The following is a 20,722-nucleotide window of genomic DNA, read 5'->3' as shown; positions in this document are numbered from 1 at the left end:
TCCACCCAGCGTTCCCCCACGTCTCCCGATAAAAATGATACCTCACTTGTGTGGGTAGGCCTAGCGCCCGTGACAGGAAATGCCCCAAAGCGCAACGTGGACACAGCCAAATTGGTGAAGGAAAACAGAGGTGTTTTTTGCAAAGTGCCTACCTGTAGATTTTGGCCTGTAGCTCAGCCGCCACCTAGGGAAACCTACCAAACCTGTGCATTTCTGAAAACTAGAGACCTAGGGGAATCCAAGATGGGGTGACTTGTGTGGCTCGGACCAGGTTCTGTTACCCAGAATCTTTTGCAAACCTCAAAATTTGGCTAAAAAAACACATGTTCCTCACATTTCTGTGGCAGAAAGTTCTGGAATCTGAGAGGAGCCACGAATTTCCTTCCACCCAGCGTTCCCCCACGTCTCCCGATAAAAATGATCCCTCACTTGTGTGGGTAGGCCTAGCGCCCGTGACAGGAAATGCCCCAAAGCGCAACGTGGACACAGCCAAATTGGTGAAGGAAAACAGAGGTGTTTTTTGCAAAGTGCCTACCTGTAGATTTTGGCCTGTAGCTCAGCCGCCACCTAGGGAAACCTACCACACCTGTGCATTTCTGAAAACTAGAGACCTAGGGGAATCCAAGATGGGGTGACTTGTGTGGCTCGGACCAGGTTCTGTTACCCAGAATCCTTTGCAAACCTCAGAATTTGGCTAAAAAAACACATGTTCCTCACATTTCTGTGGCAGAAAGTTCTGGAATCTGAGAGGAGCCACGAATTTCCTTCCACCCAGCATTCCCCCACGTCTCCCAATAAAAATGATACCTCACTTGTGTGGGTAGGCCTAGCGCCCGCGACAGGAAACGCCCCAAAGCGCAACGTGGACACATCCAAATTTGTGAAGGAAAACAGAGGTGTTTTTTGCAAAGTGCCTACCTGTAGATTTTGGCCTCTAGCTCAGCCGCCACCTAGGGAAACCTACCAAACCTGTGCATTTCTGAAAACTAGAGACCTAGGGGAATCCAAGATGGGGTGACTTGTGTGGCTCGGACCAGGTTCTGTTACCCAGAATCCTTTGCAAACCTCAAAATTTGGCTAAAAAAAACACATGTTCCTCATATTTCTGTGGCACAAAGTTCTGGAATCTGAGAGGAGCCACGAATTTCCTTCCACCCAGCGTTCCCCCACGTCTCCCGATAAAAATGATACCTCACTTGTGTGGGTAGGCCTAGCGCCCGCGACAGAAAACGCCCCAAAGCGCAACGTGGACACATCCAAATTTGTGAAGGAAAACAGAGGTGTTTTTTGCAAAGTGTCTACCTGTAGATTTTGGCTTGTAGCTCATCCGCCACCTAGGGAAACCTACCAAACCTGTGCATTTCTGAAAACTAGAGACCTAGGGGAATCCAAGATGGGGTGACTTGTGTGGCTCGGACCAGGTTCTGTTACCCAGAATCCTTTGCAAACCTCAAAATTTGGCTAAAAAAACACATGTTCCTCACATTTCTGTGGCAGAAAGTTCTGGAATCTGAGAGGAGCCACGAATTTCCTTCCACCCAGCGTTCCCCCACGTCTCCCGATAAAAATGATACCTCACTTGTGTGGGTAGGCCTAGCGCCCGTGACAGGAAATGCCCCAAAGCGCAACGTGGACACAGCCAAATTGGTGAAGGAAAACAGAGGTGTTTTTTGCAAAGTGCCTACCTGTAGATTTTGGCCTGTAGCTCAGCCGCCACCTAGGGAAACCTACCAAACCTGTGCATTTCTGAAAACTAGAGACCTAGGGGAATCCAAGATGGGGTGACTTGTGTGGCTCGGACCAGGTTCTGTTACCCAGAATCCTTTGCAAACCTCAAAATTTGGCTAAAAAAACACATGTTCCTCACATTTCTGTGGCAGAAAGTTCTGGAATCTGAGAGGAGCCACGAATTTCCTTCCACCCAGCGTTCCCCCACATCTCCCGATAAAAATGATCCCTCACTTGTGTGGGTAGGCCTAGCGCCCGCGACAGAAAACGCCCCAAAGCGCAACGTGGACACATCCAAATTTGTGAAGGAAAACAGAGGTGTTTTTTGCAAAGTGCCTACCTGTAGATTTTGGCTTGTAGCTCAGCCGCCACCTAGGGAAACCTACCAAACCTGTGCATTTCTGAAAACTAGAGACCTAGGGGAATCCAAGATGGGGTGACTTGTGTGGCTCGGACCAGGTTCTGTTACCCAGAATCCTTTGCAAACCTCAAAATTTGGCTAAAAAAACACATGTTCCTCACATTTCTGTGGCAGAAAGTTCTGGAATCTGAGAGGAGCCACGAATTTCCTTACACCCAGTGTTCCCCCACGTCTCCCAATAAAAATGATACCTCACTTGTGTGGGTAGGCCTAGCGCCCGTGACAGGAAATGCCCCAAAGCGCAACGTGGACACAGCCAAATTGGTGAAGGAAAACAGAGGTGTTTTTTGCAAAGTGCCTACCTGTAGATTTTGGCCTGTAGCTCAGCCGCCACCTAGGGAAACCTACCAAACCTGTGCATTTTTGAAAACTAGAGACCTAGGGGAATCCAAGATGGGGTGACTTGTGTGGCTCGGACCAGGTTCTGTTACCCAGAATCTTTTGCAAACCTCAAAATTTGGCTAAAAAAACACATGTTCCTCACATTTCTGTGGCAGAAAGTTCTGGAATCTGAGAGGAGCCACGAATTTCCTTCCACCCAGCGTTCCCCCACGTCTCCCGATAAAAATGATCCCTCACTTGTGTGGGTAGGCCTAGCGCCCGTGACAGGAAATGCCCCAAAGCGCAACGTGGACACAGCCAAATTGGTGAAGGAAAACAGAGGTGTTTTTTGCAAAGTGCCTACCTGTAGATTTTGGCCTGTAGCTCAGCCGCCACCTAGGGAAACCTACCACACCTGTGCATTTCTGAAAACTAGAGACCTAGGGGAATCCAAGATGGGGTGACTTGTGTGGCTCGGACCAGGTTCTGTTACCCAGAATCCTTTGCAAACCTCAAAATTTGGCTAAAAAAACACATGTTCCTCACATTTCTGTGGCAGAAAGTTCTGGAATCTGAGAGGAGCCACGAATTTCCTTCCACCCAGCGTTCCCCCACGTCTCCCAATAAAAATGATACCTCACTTGTGTGGGTAGGCCTAGCGCCCGCGACAGGAAACGCCCCAAAGCGCAACGTGGACACATCCAAATTTGTGAAGGAAAACAGAGGTGTTTTTTGCAAAGTGCCTACCTGTAGATTTTGGCCTGTAGCTCAGCCGCCACCTAGGGAAACCTACCAAACCTGTGCATTTCTGAAAACTAGATACCTAGGGGAATCCAAGATGGGGTGACTTGTGTGGCTCGGACCAGGTTCTGTTACCCAGAATCCTTTGCAAACCTCAAAATTTGGCTAAAAAAACACATGTTCCTCACATTTCTGTGGCAGAAAGTTCTGGAATCTGAGGGGAGCCACGAATTTCCTTCCACCCAGCGTTCCCCCACGTCTCCCGATAAAAATGATACCTCACTTGTGTGGGTAGGCCTAGCGCCCATGACAGGAAATGCCCCAAAGCGCAACGTGGACACAGCCAAATTGGTGAAGGAAAACAAAGGTGTTTTTTGCAAAGTGCCTACCTGTAGATTTTGGCCTGTAGCTCAGCCGCCACCTAGGGAAACCTACCAAACCTGTGCATTTCTGAAAACTAGAGACCTAGGGGAATCCAAGATGGGGTGACTTGTGTGGCTCGGACCAGGTTCTGTTACCCAGAATCTTTAGCAAACCTCAAAATTTGGCTAAAAAAACACATGTTCCTCACATTTCTGTGGCAGAAAGTTCTGGAATGTGAGAGGAGCCACGAATTTCCTTCCACCCAGCGTTCCCCCACGTCTCCCGATAAAAATGATACCTCACTTGTGTGGGTAGGCCTAGCGCCCGTGACAGGAAATGCCCCAAAGCGGAACGTGGACACAGCCAAATTGGTGAACGAAAACAGAGGTGTTTTTTGCAAAGTGCCTACCTGTAGATTTTGGCCTGTAGCTCAGCCGCCACCTAGGGAAACCTACCAAACCTGTGCATTTCTGAAAACTAGAGACCTAGGGGAATCCAAGATGGGGTGACTTGTGTGGCTCGGACCAGGTTCTGTTACCCAGAATCCTTTGCAAACCTCAAAATTTGGCTAAAAAAACACATGTTCCTCACATTTCTGTGGCAGAAAGTTCTGGAATCTGAGAGGAGCCACGAATTTCCTTCCACCCAGCGTTCCCCCACGTCTCCCGATAAAAATGATCCCTTACTTGTGTGGGTAGGCCTAGCGCCCGTGACAGGAAATGCCCCAAAGCGCAACGTGGACACAGCCACTTTGGTGAAGGAAAACAGAGGTGTTTCTTGCAAAGTGCCTACCTGTAGATTTTGGCCTGTAGCTCAGCCGCCACCTAGGGAAACCTACCAAACCTGTGCATTTCTGAAAACTAGAGACCTAGGGGAATCCAAGATGGGGTGACTTGTGTGGCTCGGACCAGGTTCTGTTACCCAGAATCCTTTGCAAACCTCAAAATTTGGCTAAAAAAACACATGTTCCTCTCATTTCTGTGGCAGAAAGTTCTGGAATCTGAGAGGAGCCACGAATTTCCTTCCACCCAGCGTTCCCCCACGTCTCCCGATAAAAATGATACCTCACTTGTGTGGGTAGGCCTAGCGCCCGTGACAGGAAATGCCCCAAAGCGCAACGTGGACACAGCCAAATTGGTGAAGGAAAACAGAGGTGTTTTTTGCAAAGTGCCTACCTGTAGATTTTGGCCTGTAGCTCAGCCGCCACCTAGGGAAACCTACCGAACCTGTGCATTTCTGAAAACTAGAGACCTAGGGGAATCCAAGATGGGGTGACTTGTGTGGCTCGGACCAGGTTCTGTTACCCAGAATCTTTTGCAAACCTCAAAATTTGGCTAAAAAAACACATGTTCCTCACATTTCTGTGGCAGAAAGTTCTGGAATCTGAGAGGAGCCACGAATTTTCTTCCACCCAGCGTTCCCCCACGTCTCCCGATAAAAATGATCCCTCACTTGTGTGGGTAGGCCTAGCGCCCGTGACAGGAAATGCCCCAAAGCTCAACGTGGACACAGCCAAATTGGTGAAGGAAAACAGAGGTGTTTTTTGCAAAGTGCCTACCTGTAGATTTTGGCCTGTAGCTCAGCCGCCACCTAGGGAAACCTACCACACCTGTGCATTTCTGAAAACTAGAGACCTAGGGGAATCCAAGATGGGGTGACTTGTGTGGCTCGGACCAGGTTCTGTTACCCAGAATCCTTTGCAAACCTCAAAATTTGGCTAAAAAAACACATGTTCCTCACATTTCTGTGGCAGAAAGTTCTGGAATCTGAGAGAAGCCACGAATTTCCTTCCACCCAGCATTCCCCCACGTCTCCCAATAAAAATGATACCTCACTTGTGTGGGTAGGCCTAGCGCCCGCGACAGGAAACGCCCCAAAGCGCAACGTGGACACATCCAAATTTGTGAAGGAAAACAGAGGTGTTTTTTGCAAAGTGCCTACCTGTAGATTTTGGCCTCTAGCTCAGCCGCCACCTAGGGAAACCTACCAAACCTGTGCATTTCTGAAAACTAGAGACCTAGGGGAATCCAAGATGGGGTGACTTGTGTGGCTCGGACCAGGTTCTGTTACCCAGAATCCTTTGCAAACCTCAAAATTTGGCTAAAAAAACACATGTTCCTCACATTTCTGTGGCAGAAAGTTCTGGAATCTGAGAGGAGCCACGAATTTCCTTCCACCCAGCGTTCCCCCACGTCTCCCGATAAAAATGATACCTCACTTGTGTGGGTAGGCCTAGCGCCCGTGACAGGAAATGCCCCAAAGCGCAACGTGGACACAGCCAAATTGGTGAAGGAAAACAGAGGTGTTTTTTGCAAAGTGCCTACCTGTAGATTTTGGCCTGTAGCTCAGCCGCCACCTAGGGAAACCTACCAAACCTGTGCATTTCTGAAAACTAGAGACCTAGGGGAATCCAAGATGGGGTGACTTGTGTGGCTCGGACCAGGTTCTGTTACCCAGAATCTTTTGCAAACCTCAAAATTTGGCTAAAAAAACACATGTTCCTCACATTTCTGTGGCAGAAAGTTCTGGAATCTGAGAGGAGCCACGAATTTCCTTCCACCCAGCGTTCCCCCACGTCTCCCGATAAAAATGATCCCTCACTTGTGTGGGTAGGCCTAGCGCCCGTGACAGGAAATGCCCCAAAGCGCAACGTGGACACAGCCAAATTGGTGAAGGAAAACAGAGGTGTTTTTTGCAAAGTGCCTACCTGTAGATTTTGGCCTGTAGCTCAGCCGCCACCTAGGGAAACCTACCACACCTGTGCATTTCTGAAAACTAGAGACCTAGGGGAATCCAAGATGGGGTGACTTGTGTGGCTCGGACCAGGTTCTGTTACCCAGAATCCTTTGCAAACCTCAAAATTTGGCTAAAAAAACACATGTTCCTCACATTTCTGTGGCAGAAAGTTCTGGAATCTGAGAGGAGCCACGAATTTCCTTCCACCCAGCATTCCCCCACGTCTCCCAATAAAAATGATACCTCACTTGTGTGGGTAGGCCTAGCGCCCGCGACAGGAAACGCCCCAAAGCGCAACGTGGACACATCCAAATTTGTGAAGGAAAACAGAGGTGTTTTTTGCAAAGTGCCTACCTGTAGATTTTGGCCTCTAGCTCAGCCGCCACCTAGGGAAACCTACCAAACCTGTGCATTTCTGAAAACTAGAGACCTAGGGGAATCCAAGATGGGGTGACTTGTGTGGCTCTGACCAGGTTCTGTTACCCAGAATCCTTTGCAAACCTCAAAATTTGGCTAAAAAAACACATGTTCCTCACATTTCTGTGGCAGAAAGTTCTGGAATCTGAGAGGAGCCACGAATTTTCTTCCACCCAGCGTTCCCCCACGTCTCCCGATAAAAATGATACCTCACTTGTGTGGGTAGGCCTAGCGCCCGCGACAGGAAACGCCCCAAAGTGCAACGTGGACACATCCAAATTTGTGAAGGAAAACAGAGGTGTTTTTTGCAAAGTGCCTACCTGTAGATTTTGGCCTCTAGCTCAGCCGCCACCTAGGGAAACCTACCAAACCTGTGCATTTCTGAAAACTAGAGACCTAGGGGAATCCAAGATGGGGTGACTTGTGTGGCTCGGACCAGGTTCTGTTACCCAGAATCCTTTGCAAACCTCAAAATTTGGCTAAAAAAAACACATGTTCCTCATATTTCTGTGGCACAAAGTTCTGGAATCTGAGAGGAGCCACGAATTTCCTTCCACCCAGCGTTCCCCCACGTCTCCCGATAAAAATGATACCTCACTTGTGTGGGTAGGCCTAGCGCCCGCGACAGAAAACGCCCCAAAGCGCAACGTGGACACATCCAAATTTGTGAAGGAAAACAGAGGTGTTTTTTGCAAAGTGCCTACCTGTAGATTTTGGCTTGTAGCTCAGCCGCCACCTAGGGAAACCTACCAAACCTGTGCATTTCTGAAAACTAGAGACCTAGCGGAATCCAAGATGGGGTGACTTGTGTGGCTCGGACCAGGTTCTGTTACCCAGAATCCTTTGCAAACCTCAAAATTTGGCTAAAAAAACACATGTTCCTCACATTTCTGTGGCAGAAAGTTCTGGAATCTGAGAGGAGCCACGAATTTCCTTCCACCCAGCGTTCCCCCACGTCTCCCGATAAAAATGATACCTCACTTGTGTGGGTAGGCCTAGCGCCCGTGACAGGAAATGCCCCAAAGCGCAACGTGGACACAGCCAAATTGGTGAAGGAAAACAGAGGTGTTTTTTGCAAAGTGCCTACCTGTAGATTTTGGCCTGTAGCTCAGCCGCCACCTAGGGAAACCTACCAAACCTGTGCATTTCTGAAAACTAGAGACCTAGGGGAATCCAAGATGGGGTGACTTGTGTGGCTCGGACCAGGTTCTGTTACCCAGAATCCTTTGCAAACCTCAAAATTTGGCTAAAAAAACACATGTTCCTCACATTTCTGTGGCAGAAAGTTCTGGAATCTGAGAGGAGCCACGAATTTCCTTCCACCCAGCGTTCCCCCACATCTCCCGATAAAAATGATCCCTCACTTGTGTGGGTAGGCCTAGCGCCCGCGACAGAAAACGCCCCAAAGCGCAACGTGGACACATCCAAATTTGTGAAGGAAAACAGAGGTGTTTTTTGCAAAGTGCCTACCTGTAGATTTTGGCTTGTAGCTCAGCCGCCACCTAGGGAAACCTACCAAACCTGTGCATTTCTGAAAACTAGAGACCTAGGGGAATCCAAGATGGGGTGACTTGTGTGGCTCGGACCAGGTTCTGTTACCCAGAATCCTTTGCAAACCTCAAAATTTGGCTAAAAAAACACATGTTCCTCACATTTCTGTGGCAGAAAGTTCTGGAATCTGAGAGGAGCCACGAATTTCCTTCCACCCAGCGTTCCCCCACGTCTCCCGATAAAAATTATACCTCACTTGTGTGGGTAGGCCTAGCGCCCGTGACAGGAAATGCCCCAAAGCGCAACGTGGACACAGCCAAATTGGTGAAGGAAAACAGAGGTGTTTTTTGCAAAGTGCCTACCTGTAGATTTTGGCCTGTAGCTCAGCCGCCACCTAGGGAAACCTACCAAACCTGTGCATTTCTGAAAACTAGATACCTAGGGGAATCCAAGATGGGGTGACTTGTGTGGCTCGGACCAGGTTCTGTTACCCAGAATCCTTTGCAAACCTCAAAATTTGGCTAAAAAAACACATGTTCCTCACATTTCTGTGGCAGAAAGTTCTGGAATCTGAGGGGAGCCACGAATTTCCTTCCACCCAGCGTTCCCCCACGTCTCCCGATAAAAATGATACCTCACTTGTGTGGGTAGGCCTAGCGCCCATGACAGGAAATGCCCCAAAGCGCAACGTGGACACAGCCAAATTGGTGAAGGAAAACAAAGGTGTTTTTTGCAAAGTGCCTACCTGTAGATTTTGGCCTGTAGCTCAGCCGCCACCTAGGGAAACCTACCAAACCTGTGCATTTCTGAAAACTAGAGACCTAGGGGAATCCAAGATGGGGTGACTTGTGTGGCTCGGACCAGGTTCTGTTACCCAGAATCTTTTGCAAACCTCAAAATTTGGCTAAAAAAACACATGTTCCTCACATTTCTGTGGCAGAAAGTTCTGGAATCTGATAGGAGCCACGAATTTCCTTCCACCCAGCGTTCCCCCACGTCTCCCGATAAAAATGATACCTCACTTGTGTGGGTAGGCCTAGCGCCCGTGACAGGAAATGCCCCAAAGCGGAACGTGGACACAGCCAAATTGGTGAAGGAAAACAGAGGTGTTTTTTGCAAAGTGCCTACCTGTAGATTTTGGCCTGTAGCTCAGCCGCCACCTAGGGAAATCTACCAAACCTGTGCATTTCTGAAAACTAGAGACCTAGGGGAATCCAAGATGGGGTGACTTGTGTGGCTCGGACCAGGTTCTGTTACCCAGAATCCTTTGCAAACCTCAAAATTTGGCTAAAAAAACCCATGTTCCTCACATTTCTGTGGCAGAAAGTTCTGGAATCTGAGAGGAGCCACGAATTTCCTTCCACCCAGCGTTCCCCCACGTCTCCCAATAAAAATGATACCTCACTTGTGTGGGTAGGCCTAGCGCCCGCGACAGGAAACGCCCCAAAGCGCAACGTGGACACATCCAAATTTGTGAAGGAAAACAGAGATGTTTTTTGCAAAGTGCCTACCTGTAGATTTTGGCCTCTAGCTCAGCCGCCACCTAGGGAAACATACCAAACCTGTGCATTTCTGAAAACTAGAGACCTAGGGGAATCCAAGATGGGGTGACTTGTGTGGCTCGGACCAGGTTCTGTTACCCAGAATCCTTTGCAAACCTCAAAATTTGGCTAAAAAAACACATGTTCCTCACATTTCTGTGGCAGAAAGTTCTGGAATCTGAGAGGAGCCACAAATTTTCTTCCCCCCAGCGTTCCCCCACGTCTCCCGATAAAAATGATACCTCACTTGTGTGGGTAGGCCTAGCGCCCGCGACAGGAAACGCCCCAAAGCGCAACGTGGACATATCCAAATTTGTGAAGGAAAACAGAGGTGTTTTTTGCAAAGTGCCTGCATGTAGATTTTGGCCTCTAGCTCAGCCGCCACCTAGGGAAACCTACCAAACCTGTGCATTTCTGAAAACTAGAGACCTAGGGGAATCCAAGATGGGGTGACTTGTGTGGCTCGGACCAGGTTCTGTTACCCAGAATCCTTTGCAAACCTCAAAATTTGGCTAAAAAAACACATGTTCCTCACATTTCTGTGGCAGAAAGTTCTGGAATCTGAGAGGAGCCACGAATTTCCTTCCACCCAGCGTTCTCCCACGTCTCCCGATAAAAATGATACCTCACTTGTGTGGGTAGGCCTAGCGCCCGTGACAGGAAATGCCCCAAAGCGCAACGTGGACACAGCCAAATTGGTGAAGGAAAACAGAGGTGTTTTTTGCAAAGTGCCTACCTGTAGATTTTGGCCTGTAGCTCAGCCGCCACCTAGGGAAACCTACCAAACCTGTGCATTTCTGAAAACTAGAGACCTAGGGGAATCCAAGATGGGGTGACTTGTGTGGCTCGGACCAGGTTCTGTTACCCAGAATCCTTTGCAAACCTCAAAATTTGGCTAAAAAAACACATGTTCCTCACATTTCTGTGGCAGAAAGTTCTGGAATCTGAGAGGAGCCACGAATTTCCTTCCACCCAGCGTTCCCCCACATCTCCCGATAAAAATGATCCCTCACTTGTGTGGGTAGGCCTAGCGCCCGCGACAGAAAACGCCCCAAAGCGCAACGTGGACACATCCAAATTTGTGAAGGAAAACAGAGGTGTTTTTTGCAAAGTGCCTACCTGTAGATTTTGGCTTGTAGCTCAGCCGCCACCTAGGGAAACCTACCAAACCTGTGCATTTCTGAAAACTAGAGACCTAGGGGAATCCAAGATGGGGTGACTTGTGTGGCTCGGACCAGGTTCTGTTACCCAGAATCCTTTGCAAACCTCAAAATTTGGCTAAAAAAACACATGTTCCTCACATTTCTGTGGCAGAAAGTTCTGGAATCTGAGAGGAGCCACGAATTTCCTTCCACCCAGCGTTCCCCCACGTCTCCCGATAAAAATGATACCTCACTTGTGTGGGTAGGCCTAGCGCCCGTGACAGGAAATGCCCCAAAGCGCAACGTGGACACAGCCAAATTGGTGAAGGAAAACAGAGGTGTTTTTTTTGCAAAGTGCCTACCTGTAGATTTTGGCCTGTAGCTCAGCCGCCACCTAGGGAAACCTACCAAACCTGTGCATTTTTGAAAACTAGAGACCTAGGGGAATCCAAGATGGGGTGACTTGTGTGGCTCGGACCAGGTTCTGTTACCCAGAATCTTTTGCAAACCTCAAAATTTGGCTAAAAAAACACATGTTCCTCACATTTCTGTGGCAGAAAGTTCTGGAATCTGAGAGGAGCCACGAATTTCCTTCCACCCAGCGTTCCCCCACGTCTCCCGATAAAAATGATCCCTCACTTGTGTGGGTAGGCCTAGCGCCCGTGACAGGAAATGCCCCAAAGCGCAACGTGGACACAGCCAAATTGGTGAAGGAAAACAGAGGTGTTTTTTGCAAAGTGCCTACCTGTAGATTTTGGCCTGTAGCTCAGCCGCCACCTAGGGAAACCTACCACACCTGTGCATTTCTAAAAACTAGAGACCTAGGGGAATCCAAGATGGGGTGACTTGTGTGGCTCGGACCAGGTTCTGTTACCCAGAATCCTTTGCAAACCTCAAAATTTGGCTAAAAAAACACATGTTCCTCACATTTCTGTGACAGAAAGTTCTGGAATCTGAGAGGAGCCACGAATTTCCTTCCACCCAGCGTTCCCCCACGTCTCCCAATAAAAATGATACCTCACTTGTGTGGGTAGGCCTAGCGCCCGCGACAGGAAACGCCCCAAAGCGCAACGTGGACACATCCAAATTTGTGAAGGAAAACAGAGGTGTTTTTTGCAAAGTGCCTACCTGTAGATTTTGGCCTGTAGCTCAGCCGCCACCTAGGGAAACCTACCAAACCTGTGCATTTCTGAAAACTAGAGACCTAGGGGAATCCAAGATGGGGTGACTTGTGTGGCTCGGACCAGGTTCTGTTACCCAGAATCTTTTGCAAACCTCAAAATTTGGCTAAAAAAACACATGTTCCTCACATTTCTGTGGCAGAAAGTTCTGGAATCTGAGAGGAGCCACGAATTTCCTTCCACCCAGCGTTCCCCCACGTCTCCCGATAAAAATGATACCTCACTTGTGTGGGTAGGCCTAGCGCCCGTGACAGGAAATGCCCCAAAGCGGAACGTGGACACAGCCAAATTGGTGAAGGAAAACAGAGGTGTTTTTTGCAAAGTGCCTACCTGTAGATTTTGGCCTGTAGCTCAGCCGCCACCTAGGGAAACCTACCAAACCTGTGCATTTCTGAAAACTAGAGACCTAGGGGAATCCAAGATGGGGTGACTTGTGTGGCTCGGACCAGGTTCTGTTACCCAGAATCCTTTGCAAACCTCAAAATTTGGCTAAAAAAACACATGTTCCTCACATTTCTGTGGCAGAAAGTTCTGGAATCTGAGAGGAGCCACGAATTTCCTTCCACCCAGCGTTCCCCCACGTCTCCCGATAAAAATGATCCCTCACTTGTGTGGGTAGGCCTAGCGCCCGTGACAGGAAATGCCCCAAAGCGCAACGTGGACACAGCCACTTTGGTGAAGGAAAACAGAGGTGTTTTTTGCAAAGTGCCTACCTGTAGATTTTGGCCTGTAGCTCAGCCGCCACCTAGGGAAACCTACCAAACCTGTGCATTTCTGAAAACTAGAGACCTAGGGGAATCCAAGATGGGGTGACTTGTGTGGCTCGGACCAGGTTCTGTTACCCAGAATCCTTTGCAAACCTCAAAATTTGGCTAAAAAAACACATGTTCCTCACATTTCTGTGGCAGAAAGTTCTGGAATCTGAGAGGAGCCACGAATTTCCTTCCACCCAGCGTTCCCCCACGTCTCCCAATAAAAATGATACCTCACTTGTGTGGGTAGGCCTAGCGCCCGCGACAGGAAACGCCCCAAAGCGCAACGTGGACACATCCAAATTTGTGAAGGAAAACAGAGCTGTTTTTTGCAAAGTGCCTACCTGTAGATTTTGGCCTCTAGCTCAGCCGCCACCTAGGGAAACCTACCAAACCTGTGCATTTCTGAAAACTAGAGACCTAGGGGAATCCAAGATGGGGTGACTTGTGTGGCTCGGACCAGGTTCTGTTACCCAGAATCCTTTGCAAACCTCAAAATTTGGCTAAAAAAACACATGTTCCTCACATTTCTGTGGCAGAAAGTTCTGGAATCTGAGAGGAGCCACAAATTTTCTTCCCCCCAGCGTTGCCCCACGTCTCCCGATAAAAATGATACCTCACTTGTGTGGGTAGGCCTAGCGCCCGCGACAGGAAACGCCCCAAAGCGCAACGTGGACATATCCAAATTTGTGAAGGAAAACAGAGGTGTTTTTTGCAAAGTGCCTGCATGTAGATTTTGGCCTCTAGCTCAGCCGCCACCTAGGGAAACCTACCAAACCTGTGCATTTCTGAAAACTAGAGACCTAGGGGAATCCAAGATGGGGTGACTTGTGTGGCTCGGACCAGGTTCTGTTACCCAGAATCCTTTGCAAACCTCAAATTTTGGCTAAAAAAACACATGTTCCTCACATTTCTGTGGCAGAAAGTTCTGGAATCTGAGAGGAGCCACGAATTTCCTTCCACCCAGCGTTCCCCCACGTCTCCCGATAAAAATGATACCTCACTTGTGTGGGTAGGCCTAGCGCCCGCGACAGAAAACGCCCCAAAGCGCAACGTGGACACATCCAAATTTGTGAAGGAAAACAGAGGTGTTTTTTGCAAAGTGCCTACCTGTAGATTTTAGCTTGTAGCTCAGCCGCCACCTAGGGAAACCTACCAAACCTGTGCATTTCTGAAAACTAGAGACCTAGGGGAATCCAAGATGGGGTGACTTGTGTGGCTCGGACCAGGTTCTGTTACCCAGAATCCTTTGCAAACCTCAAATTTTGGCTAAAAAAACACATGTTCCTCACATTTCTGTGGCAGAAAGTTCTGGAATCTGAGAGGAGCCACGAATTTCCTTCCACCCAGCGTTCCCCCACATCTCCCGATAAAAATGATCCCTCACTTGTGTGGGTAGGCCTAGCGCCCGTGACAGGAAATGCCCCAAAGCGCAACGTGGACACAGCCAAATTGGTGAAGGAAAACAGAGGTGTTTTTTGCAAAGTGCCTGCATGTAGATTTTGGCCTGTAGCTCAGCCGCCACCTAGGGAAACCTACCAAACCTGTGCATTTCTGAAAACTAGAGACCTAGGGGAATCCAAGATGGGGTGACTTGTGTGGCTCGGACCAGGTTCTGTTACCCAGAATCCTTTGCAAACCTCAAATTTTGGCTAAAAAAACACATGTTCCTCACATTTCTGTGGCAGAAAGTTCTGGAATCTGAGAGGAGCCACGAATTTCCTTCCACCCAGCGTTCCCCCACGTCTCCCGATAAAAATGATACCTCACTTGTGTGGGTAGGCCTAGCGCCCGCGACAGAAAACGCCCCAAAGCGCAACGTGGACACATCCAAATTTGTGAAGGAAAACAGAGATGTTTTTTGCAAAGTGCCTACCTGTAGATTTTGGCTTGTAGCTCAGCCGCCACCTAGGGAAACCTACCAAACCTGTGCATTTCTGAAAACTAGAGACCTAGGGGAATCCAAGATGGGGTGACTTGTGTGGCTCGGACCAGGTTCTGTTACCCAGAATCCTTTGCAAACCTCAAAATTTGGCTAAAAAAACACATGTTCCTCACATTTCTGTGGCAGAAAGTTCTGGAATCTGAGAGGAGCCACGAATTTCCTTCCACCCAGCGTTCCCCCACATCTCCCGATAAAAATGATCCCTCACTTGTGTGGGTAGGCCTAGCGCCCGTGACAGGAAATGCCCCAAAGCGCAACGTGGACACAGCCAAATTGGTTACGGAAAACAGAGGTGTTTTTTGCAAAGTGCCTACCTGTAGATTTTGGCCTGTAGCTCAGCCGCCACCTAGGGAAACCTACCAAACCTGTGCATTTCTGAAAACTAGAGACCTAGGGGAATCCAAGATGGGGTGACTTGTGTGGCTCGGACCAGGTTCTGTTACCCAGAATCCTTTGCAAACCTCAAAATTTGGCTAAAAAAACACATGTTCCTCACATTTCTGTGGCAGAAAGTTCTGGAATCTGAGAGGAGCCACGAATTTCCTTCCACCCAGCATTCCCCCACGTCTCCCAATAAAAATGATACCTCACTTGTGTGGGTAGGCCTAGCGCCCGCGACAGGAAACGCCCCAAAGCGCAACGTGGACACATCCAAATTTGTGAAGGAAAACAGAGGTGTTTTTTGCAAACTGCCTACCTGTAGATTTTGGCCTCTAGCTCAGCCGCCACCTAGGGAAACCTACCAAACCTGTGCATTTCTGAAAACTAGAGACCTAGGGGAATCCAAGATGGGGTGACTTGTGTGGCTCGGACCAGGTTCTGTTACCCAGAATCCTTTGCAAACCTCAAAATTTGGCTAAAAAAACACATGTTCCTCACATTTCTGTGGCAGAAAGTTCTGGAATCTGAGAGGAGCCACAAATTTTCTTCCACCCAGCGTTCCCCCACGTCTCCCGATAAAAATGATACCTCACTTGTGTGGGTAGGCCTAGCGCCCGCGACAGGAAACGCCCCAAAGCGCAACGTGGACACATCCAAATTTGTGAAGGAAAACAGAGGTGTTTTTTGCAAAGTGCCTACCTGTAGATTTTGGCCTCTAGCTCAGCCGCCACCTAGGGAAACCTACCAAACCTGTGCATTTCTGAAAACTAGAGACCTAGGGGAATCCAAGATGGGGTGACTTGTGTGGCTCGGACCAGGTTCTGTTACCCAGAGTCCTTTGCAAACCTCAAAATTTGGCTAAAAAAACACATGTTCCTCACATTTCTGTGGCAGAAAGTTCTGGAATCTGAGAGGAGCCACGAATTTTCTTCCACCCAGCGTTCCCCCACGTCTCCCGATAAAAATGATACCTCACTTGTGTGGGTAGGCCTAGCGCCCGCGACAGGAAACGCCCCAAAGTGCAACGTGGACACATCCAAATTTGTGAAGGAAAACAGAGGTGTTTTTTGCAAAGTGCCTACCTGTAGATTTTGGCCTCTAGCTCAGCCGCCACCTAGGGAAACCTACCAAACCTGTGCATTTCTGAAAACTAGAGACCTAGGGGAATCCAAGATGGGGTGACTTGTGTGGCTCGGACCAGGTTCTGTTACCCAGAATCCTTTGCAAACCTCAAAATTTGGCTAAAAAAAACACATGTTCCTCACATTTCTGTGGCAGAAAGTTCTGGAATCTGAGAGGAGCCACGAATTTCCTTCCACCCAGCGTTCCCCCACATCTCCCGATAAAAATGATACCTCACTTGTGTGGGTAGGCCTAGCGCCCGCGACAGAAAACGCCCCAAAGCGCAACGTGGACACATCCAAATTTGTGAAGGAAGACAGAGGTGTTTTTTGCAAACTGCCTACCTGTAGATTTTGGCCTCTAGCTCAGCCGCCACCTAGGGAAACCTACCAAACCTGTGCATTTCTGAAAACTAGAGACCTAGGGGAATCCAAGATGGGGTGACTTGTGTGGCTCGGACCAGGTTCTGTTACCCAGAGTCCTTTGCAAACCTCAAAATTTGGCTAAAAAAACACATGTTCCTCACATTTCTGTGGCAGAAAGTTCTGGAATCTGAGAGGAGCCACGAATTTTCTTCCACCCAGCGTTCCCCCACGTCTCCCGATAAAAATGATACCTCACTTGTGTGGGTAGGCCTAGCGCCCGCGACAGGAAACGCCCCAAAGTGCAACGTGGACACATCCAAATTTGTGAAGGAAAACAGAGGTGTTTTTTGCAAAGTGCCTACCTGTAGATTTTGGCCTCTAGCTCAGCCGCCACCTAGGGAAACCTACCAAACCTGTGCATTTCTGAAAACTAGAGACCTAGGGGAATCCAAGATGGGGTGACTTGTGTGGCTCGGACCAGGTTCTGTTACCCAGAATCCTTTGCAAACCTCAAAATTTGGCTAAAAAAAAAAAATGTTCCTCATATTTCTGTGGCACAAAGTTCTGGAATCTGAGAGGAGCCACGAATTTCCTTCCACCCAGCGTTCCCCCACGTCTCCCGATAAAAATGATACCTCACTTGTGTGGGTAGGCCTAGCGCCCGCGACAGAAAACGCCCCAAAGCGCAACGTGGACACATCCAAATTTGTGAAGGAAAACAGAGGTGTTTTTTGCAAAGTGCCTACCTGTAGATTTTGGCTTGTAGCTCAGCCGCCACCTAGGGAAACCTACCAAACCTGTGCATTTCTGAAAACTAGAGACCTAGGGGAATCCAAGATGGGGTGACTTGTGTGGCTCGGACCAGGTTCTGTTACCCAGAATCCTTTGCAAACCTCAAAATTTGGCTAAAAAAACACATGTTCCTCACATTTCTGTGGCAGAAAGTTCTGGAATCTGAGAGGAGCCACGAATTTCCTTCCACCCAGCGTTCCCCCACGTCTCCCGATAAAAATGATACCTCACTTGTGTGGGTAGGCCTAGCGCCCGTGACAGGAAATGCCCCAAAGCGCAACGTGGACACAGCCAAATTGGTGAAGGAAAACAGAGGTGTTTTTTGCAAAGTGCCTACCTGTAGATTTTGGCCTGTAGCTCAGCCGCCACCTAGGGAAACCTACCAAACCTGTGCATTTCTGAAAACTAGAGACCTAGGGGAATCCAAGATGGGGTGACTTGTGTGGCTCGGACCAGGTTCTGTTACCCAGAATCCTTTGCAAACCTCAAAATTTGGCTAAAAAAACACATGTTCCTCACATTTCTGTGGCAGAAAGTTCTGGAATCTGAGAGGAGCCACGAATTTCCTTCCACCCAGCGTTCCCCCACATCTCCCGATAAAAATGATCCCTCACTTGTGTGGGTAGGCCTAGCGCCCGCGACAGAAAACGCCCCAAAGCGCAACGTGGACACATCCAAATTTGTGAAGGAAAACAGAGGTGTTTTTTGCAAAGTGCCTACCTGTAGATTTTGGCTTGTAGCTCAGCCGCCACCTAGGGAAACCTACCAAACCTGTGCATTTCTGAAAACTAGAGACCTAGGGGAATCCAAGATGGGGTGACTTGTGTGGCTCGGACCAGGTTCTGTTACCCAGAATCCTTTGCAAACCTCAAAATTTGGCTAAAAAAACACATGTTCCTCACATTTCTGTGGCAGAAAGTTCTGGAATCTGAGAGGAGCCACGAATTTCCTTCCACCCAGCGTTCCCCCACGTCTCCCAATAAAAATGATACCTCACTTGTGTGGGTAGGCCTAGCGCCCGTGACAGGAAATGCCCCAAAGCGCAACGTGGACACAGCCAAATTGGTGAAGGAAAACAGAGGTGTTTTTTGCAAAGTGCCTACCTGTAGATTTTGGCCTGTAGCTCAGCCGCCACCTAGGGAAACCTACCAAACCTGTGCATTTTTGAAAACTAGAGACCTAGGGGAATCCAAGATGGGGTGACTTGTGTGGCTCGGACCAGGTTCTGTTACCCAGAATCTTTTGCAAACCTCAAAATTTGGCTAAAAAAACACATGTTCCTCACATTTCTGTGGCAGAAAGTTCTGGAATCTGAGAGGAGCCACGAATTTCCTTCCACCCAGCGTTCCCCCACGTCTCCCGATAAAAATGATCCCTCACTTGTGTGGGTAGGCCTAGCGCCCGTGACAGGAAATGCCCCAAAGCGCAACGTGGACACAGCCAAATTGGTGAAGGAAAACAGAGGTGTTTTTTGCAAAGTGCCTACCTGTAGATTTTGGCCTGTAGCTCAGCCGCCACCTAGGGAAACCTACCACACCTGTGCATTTCTGAAAACTAGAGACCTAGGGGAATCCAAGATGGGGTGACTTGTGTGGCTCGGACCAGGTTCTGTTACCCAGAATCCTTTGCAAACCTCAAAATTTGGCTAAAAAAACACATGTTCCTCACATTTCTGTGGCAGAAAGTTCTGGAATCTGAGAGGAGCCACGAATTTCCTTCCACCCAGCGTTCCCCCACGTCTCCCGATAAAAATGATACCTCACTTGTGTGGGTAGGCCTAGCGCCCGCGACAGGAAACGCCCCAAAGCGCAACGTGGACACATCCAAATTGGTGAAGGAAAACAGAGGTGTTTTTTGCAAAGTGCCTACCTGTAGATTTTGGCCTGTAGCTCAGCCGCCACCTAGGGAAACCTACCAAACCTGTGCATTTCTGAAAACTAGAGACCTAGGGGAATCCAAGATGGGGTGACTTGTGTGGCTCGGACCAGGTTCTGTTACCCAGAATCCTTTGCAAACCTCAAAATTTGGCTAAAAAAACACATGTTCCTCACATTTCTGTGGCAGAAAGTTCTGGAATCTGAGAGGAGCCACGAATTTCCTTCCACCCAGCGTTCCCCCACATCTCCCGATAAAAATGATCCCTCACTTGTGTGGGTAGGCCTAGCGCCCGCGAGAGAAAACGCCCCAAAGCGCAACGTGGACACATCCAAATTTGTGAAGGAAAACAGAGGTGTTTTTTGCAAAGTGCCTACCTGTAGATTTTGGCTTGTAGCTCAGCCGCCACCTAGGGAAACCTACCAAACCTGTGCATTTCTGAAAACTAGAGACCTAGGGGAATCCAAGATGGGGTGACTTGTGTGGCTCGGACCAGGTTCTGTTACCCAGAATCCTTAGCAAACCTCAAAATTTGGCTAAAAAAACACATGTTCCTCACATTTCTGTGGCAGAAAGTTCTGGAATCTGAGGGGAGCCACGAATTTCCTTCCACCCAGCGTTCCCCCACGTCTCCCGATAAAAATGATCCCTCACTTGTGTGGGTAGGCCTAGCGCCCATGACAGGAAATGCCCCAAAGCGCAACGTGGACACAGCCAAATTGGTGAAGGAAAACAAAGGTGTTTTTTGCAAAGTGCCTACCTGTAGATTTTGGCCTGTAGCTCAGCCGCCACCTAGGGAAACCTACCAAACCTGTGCATTTCTGAAAACTAGAGACCTAGGGGAATCCAAGATGGGGTGACTTGTGTGGCTCGGACCAGGTTCTGTTACCCAGAATCTTTTGCAAACCTCAAAATTTGGCTAAAAAAACACATGTTCCTCACATTTCTGTGGCAGAAAGTTCTGGAATCTGAGAGGAGCCACGAATTTCCTTCCACCCAGTGTTCCCCCACGTCTCCCGATAAAAATGATACCTCACTTGTGTGGGTAGGCCTAGCGCCCGTGACAGGAAATGCCCCAAAGCGGAACGTGGACACAGCCAAATTGGTGAAGGAAAACAGAGGTGTTTTTTGCAAAGTGCCTACCTGTAGATTTTGGCCTGTAGCTCAGCCGCCACCTAGGGAAACCTACCAAACCTGTGCATTTCTGAAAACTAGAGACCTAGGGGAATCCAAGATGGGGTGACTTGTGTGGCTCGGACCAGGTTCTGTTACCCAGAATCCTTTGCAAACCTCAAAATTTGGCTAAAAAAACACATGTTCCTCACATTTCTGTGGCAGAAAGTTCTGGAATCTGAGAGGAGCCACGAATTTCCTTCCACCCAGCGTTCCCCCACGTCTCCCGATAAAA

Source organism: Pleurodeles waltl, chromosome 3_1 (assembly GCF_031143425.1).
Source record: "Pleurodeles waltl isolate 20211129_DDA chromosome 3_1, aPleWal1.hap1.20221129, whole genome shotgun sequence".
NCBI lineage: Eukaryota > Metazoa > Chordata > Amphibia > Caudata > Salamandridae > Pleurodeles > Pleurodeles waltl.
The sequence above is the reverse complement of the archived record's forward strand: the minus strand, read 5'-3'. Positions refer to the sequence as shown.